The sequence below is a fragment of the Arachis ipaensis genome, chromosome B6 (assembly GCF_059453495.1).
Source record: "Arachis ipaensis isolate K30076 ecotype BB chromosome B6, ASM5945349v1, whole genome shotgun sequence".
NCBI lineage: Eukaryota > Viridiplantae > Streptophyta > Magnoliopsida > Fabales > Fabaceae > Arachis > Arachis ipaensis.
Window position 1 is genome coordinate 4181365 of NC_142441.1, and position 6288 is coordinate 4187652.

The window sequence follows — 6288 nt, forward strand, 5'->3', positions numbered from 1 at the left end:
ATATATAAAGATAGAAAAGAGTATAAATAGTAAAGAGAGAAAGAATTGCATGAATATATATATAAAGATAGATAGAAATATTAAGAGTAAAAAGAGAGAGAATTGCATTTGTTTATAGTAAGAGAAAGAAAGAGGACATTTTTATATTGCTCTTTAAGAAAGAAAAGAGAGAGTATTTGTTTATTATTGTTGTGTAAAAAGTCCATACCCCTATTTATACATGCATGGAGTCTTAATTTTCAGCATGCATTTAATATTGATTCTCTCTTTGAAAATATGAGTTTACATAGGAATGGGCATCCACGTTGCTCGTTCTTATCACAACACTCCCCCTTGGATGCCTATTTAGGATTATTGCCTCATTAAAACCTTACTAAAGGAAAACCCTGTGGGAAAAACCTTAGTGAAGGAAAAAGAGTACAATATCATTTGTGATGGGGACTGCCTCATTAAAAACCTTGTCAAGAAAAACTCAATGGGAAAAAAACTTACCAAGGAAAAAAGAGTACAGTCTCCCCCTCTTGCTAACATTATTTAATGTCTCGAAATCGGCGCATCCCAATCTCATGTACCAGTCTTTCAAAGGAGGATTTTGGGAGTGACTTTGTGAATAAATCTGCCAGATTGTCACTTGAACGGATCTGTTGGATATCAATTGTCCCTTGATTTTGAAGGTCATGAGTGAAGAAAAATTTGGGAGAAATATGCTTTGTTCTATCACCTTTGATGTATCCACCCTTAAGTTGAGCAATGCATGTTGTATTATCTTCAAACAGGACAGTTGGAGCTATCTTATGATCAATCAGTCCACATGATGACAGAATATATTGAATCAGACTCCTCAGCAAAAAACACTCGCGACTAGCTTCATGAATTGCTAGTATTTCGGCATGATTAGAGGAAGTTGCTGCTATCGTCTGTTTCGTGGATCTCCATGATATAGCTGTACCACCATATGTGAATAGGTATCCTGTTTGAGATCTCCCTTTATGTGGATCAGACAGGTATCCAGCATCTGCATAGCCAACTAGTTGTGACTTGGATCCATAGGGATAAAACAATCCCATATCAACCGTTCCATGAAGATATCGAAAAATTTGTTTGATTCCACTCCAATGTCTTCTGGTTGGAGAGGAACTATACCTTGCTAGTAAATTCACCGCGAATGATATGTCAGGTCGCGTATTATTAGCAAGATACATTAGTGCTCCAATGACACTAAGATATGGTACTTCAGGACCAAGGATATCTTCATTTTCTTCTTTAGGACGGAATTGATCCTTTTTCACATCCAAAGATCTTACGATCATTGGGGTACTTAATGGATGTGACTTATCCATATAAAATCTTTTCAAGATATTTTCTGTGTATGTTGTTTGATGAATAAATATCCCACCTTTTATATGCTCGATCTGCAGGCCGAGACAAAACTTAGTCTTTCCAAGATCTTTCATCTCAAACTCTTCTTTTAGAGTTTTTATAATTGTTGGAATCTCTTCAGGAGTCCCAATGATATTTAAATCATCAACGTACACAGCAATTATAATGAATCCAGATGCAGATTTCTTTATGAAAACACACGGGCAGATATCATCATTCTTGAATCCGTTTTTGGCCAGATACTCAGTAAGACGATTATACCACATTCGTCCAGATTGCTTTAGACCATATAAAGATCTTTGCAATTTGACTGAGTATAACCCTTGCGAATATTCATTAGATGGTTTAGATATCTTTAGTCCTTCAGGGACTTTCATATAGATATCCCGATCTAATGAGCCGTATAAGTAGGCTGTTACTACATCCATTAAATGCATATGCAGTTTATGATATGCAGATAAACTGACCAAATAACGCAATGTTATCGCATCCACTACAGGGGAATACGTTTCTTCATAATCTATACCGGGCCTTTGTGAAAAACCTTGTGCCACAAGTCGGGCTTTATAGCGCACAACTTCATTTTTCTCATTTCGTTTTCTCACAAATACCCACTTATATCCAACAGGTTTTACATCTTCAGGTGTACGGACTATAGGTCCAAAGACTTCACGTTTTGAAGTGAGTCTAATTCAGCCTTCATGGCTTCTTTCCATTTTGGCCAATCATTCCTTTGTCGACATTCTTCGACTGATCTTGGCTCAAGATCCTTACTTTCATACATGATATCTAATGCCACATTATATGCAAATATTTCATTGACAATTGTCTTATTTCGGTCCCATTTCGCTCCTGTAAAGACATAATTTATCGAGATCTCGTCATTTTTACAATTTTCAGGTACCTGAACGTCTTCTGGCGTTATATCAGAATTTTGGACAACTGCAGGTGTCTCTACTATGTCTTTTTCAACAGGAATATTATTTACCTCTTTTCTCTTTCGAGGATTTTTGTCTTTGGAACTGACAGGCCTGCCACGCTTCTGGCGTGAATTTGCTTCAGTGGCTACTTGTCCTACTGGGACATCAATTCGAATTGGAGCATTTTCCGCTGGTATATAAGATTTAGTTATCCTCTTTGTATCGGAAAATGCATCAGGTAAATCATTCGCTATTCTTTGCAAATGTATAATCTTTTGAACTTCCAGTTCACATTGCCCTGATCGAGGATCTAAATGCATCAATGATGATGCATTCCAGTTAAGCTCCTTTTCAGGAAGCTTATTCTCTCCCCCTAATGTTGGAAATTTTGATTCATCAAAATGATAATCCGCAAACCGGGCTTTAAATACATCTCCAGTTTGTATCTCAAGATACCTCACTATAGAGGGAGAATCATATCCAACATATATTCCCAATTTTCTTTGGGGTCCCATTTTGGTGCGATTAGGTGGTGCAATGGGAACATATATCGCACACCCAAATATTCTTAAATGGGAAACATTTGGCTGCTGGCCAAAAGCTAATTGCATAGGAGAGAATTGATGATAACTCGTTGGCCTCAAACGAATAAGTGCTACGGCATGTAAAATAGCATGCCCCCAAACCGAGGTTTGGAGATTTGTTCTCATAAGCAAGGGTCTAGCAATTAATTGGAGGCGCTTAATAAGTGATTTTGCTAACCCATTTTGCGTGTGAACATAAGCTACTGGATGTTCAACACTTATTCCATTAGCCATACAATAAGCATCAAAAGCTTGGGAAGTAAATTCACCAGCATTATCAAGACGAATTGCTTTGATTGGATTTTCTGGAAATTGTGCTTTTAATCGAATAATTTGAGCCAGTAATCTCGCAAACGCCAGGTTGCGAGAAGATAATAAGCACACATGTAACCATCTCGAAGATGCGTCTATTAGGACCATAAAATATCTAAAAGATCCACATGGTGGATGAATAGGTCCACATATATCACCTTGAATCCTTTCTAGGAATTCAGGGGACTCAAATCCAATTTTTACTGATGATGGCCTTAGAATTAACTTCCCTTGAGAACATGCAGCACAACAAAATTCACTAGTTTTAAGAATCTTCTGGTTCTTTAGTGAATGTCCATGAGAGTTTTCAATAATTCTTCTCATCATGGTTGTTCCCGGATGACCCAATCGGTCGTGCCAAGTTATGAATTCATTTGGGCTAATAAACTTCTGGTTTACAGTGGCATGTGATTCAATTGCACTAATCTTGGTATAATACAACCCAGATGAAAGTGAGGGTAATTTTTCTAATATAACTTTCTTATTTGAATCATGAGTTGTGATACATAAATACTCATGATTTCCCTCATTCATTGTCTCAACATGATATCCATTTCGGCGAATATCTTTGAAACTCAACAAGTTCCTCAGGGACTTGGTAGATAATAGTGCATTATTTATTATAAATTTTGTTCCTCCAAGAAACAAAATTATAGCTCTTCCGGAGCCTTCTATCACATTGTCTGAGCCAATGATAGTGTTAACATATTCCTCTTTTGGCACAATATGAGTAAAATATATATCACTTTTGAGAATTGTGTGCGAACTTGCACTATCCGCAAGGTATACATCTTCATTATATATCCTTGCCATTTTCTTCAAAAACAAATAATAATAAAATGAGTAGTATGCACAGTTAAATTAAATACTTGATCAGAATTATTTTTTCAAGAAACACTGTACATAAAATAATGTCATATACTAAAATTTTATTTTAAAATTTGACACATTTAATAATTTCAAAATTCATAAACATTAATATTTCATTATTTATATACATCACATTTGAAACTTAAATACATAGAAAATAAAACTTAACAATAAATTCTTTACATTATTTATTTACATAGATACTTCACAATCTCACATATTAAACTATTCCATCATTGATCAAATGGCCAATATTTCCTTCAGGGTCCTCAAAGAAATCAGATACATCATAATGAGTGGTGGAATTTTCAGCATCATTTGAAACAAAATTCGACTCTTTTCCCTTATCGTCCTTTTTCAAAGATGCCTGGTAAAGATCAACTAGGTGCCTTGGGGTACGACAGGTACGAGACCAATGGCCCTTTCCACCACAACGGAAACACTTATCCTCTGTTGATTTACTCTGCCCGATATTTCTTTCTCTATCCCACTTCTGGTGAGATCCTCTCTTTTGAACATAATTCTTTTTCCTTCCATAATTTTTCTTGTTATTAAAAGCTTGCCATTTACCTCTTCTGGGGTAATGATTTGCCGCATTTACTTCAGGAAATGGGGCGGCGCCAGCTGGGCGCGCTTCATGATTTTTCAATAACAACTCATTGTTGCGTTCAGCAACAAGAAGGTAAGAAATTAACTCAGAATATTTTTTAAACCCTTTCTCTCGATACTGCTACTGCAGGAGCACATTCGAGGCATGGAAGGTTGAGAAAGTTTTCTCCAACATATCATGATTAGTTATTTTTTTTCCCACACAATTTCATTTGTGAGGTGATTCGAAACATTACAGAATTATATTCATTTATAGATTTAAAATCTTGTAAATGCAAATGAGTCCATTCATATCGGGCTTGAGGAAGTATTACCGTTTTCTGATGATTATACCTTTCTTCAAGGTCTTCCCAAAGATCTGCAGGATCTTTTAATGTAAGATATTCATTTTTCAATCCTTCGTCAAGATGACGACGAAGAAAAATCATGGCTTTAGCTTTATCCTTCTGGGATGCATTATTTTCAGCCTTAATGGTATCTCCAAGATCCATTGAATCAAGATGGATTTCAGCGTCTAATATCCATGATAAATAATTGTTTCCCGATATATCAAGAGCATTGAATTCAAGATGAGAGAGTTTCGACATAATGAAAAATTTGTTACCTGAGTTTTCCTAAAAATTTTATCAGTCTCGTGCTGATAACGTGTTGTAAAATAAAAAATATATAAAATAAAGATGTATTAATATAAGACTCTAGCATTAAAATAATTAGCTCAATAATGATTTGTATATATACAATAATATTATATGTTGTAATGTGTATATATATATATATATATATAAAGATAGAAAAGAGTATAAATAGTAAAGAGAGAGAGAATTGCATGAATATATATATATATATATAAAGATAGATAGAAATATTAAGAGTAAAAAGAGAGAGAATTGCATTTGTTTATAGTAAGAGAAAGGAAGAGGACATTTTTATATTGCTCTGTAAAAAAGAAAAGAGAGAGTATTTATTTATTATTGTTGTGTAAAAAGTCTCGTACCATACTCCCTATTTATACATGTATGGGGTCTTAATTTTCAGCATGCATTTAATATTCATTCTCTCTTTGAAAATATGAGTTTACATAAGAATGGACATCCACATTGCTCGTTCTTATCACAACAATACTTTATTTTTTCACTTTTATAATTAATTTTTTTATTATAAATAAAAATATAATTAAATAATTAAATAGTAAATATAATCTTTCTCTTATAAAATGTTGATAAACTATCATCGTCATTATTTTGTTATCGTCGTAAGTTGACAAATAAAGCCCTTAAAAATATTATTTATATATTAAAATAATTTATTATATATTTTTTATAATAATTAATTTTAATAATTAGTTTTAGCCTTATCATCAATTCTCGAGTGAAAGCTACTGATAGATGGATTAATTAATGTCGGGAGCAATTTAATTCGTGGAACCGGGGTAGCCGGTAGCTTTATGTCTTGAATCTTCTTATTTTTTTTCTCCGATTAATTCAAAACAAAAAGGGGAAATCTTATCCATCTCTCAGTTATTGGCATTTTTTTTAAATATCTCTTTTTTTCACCGAGAAAAAGTTATAATTAACTTAATTAAATTAATTGAATAATTAATTCATTTATCTACT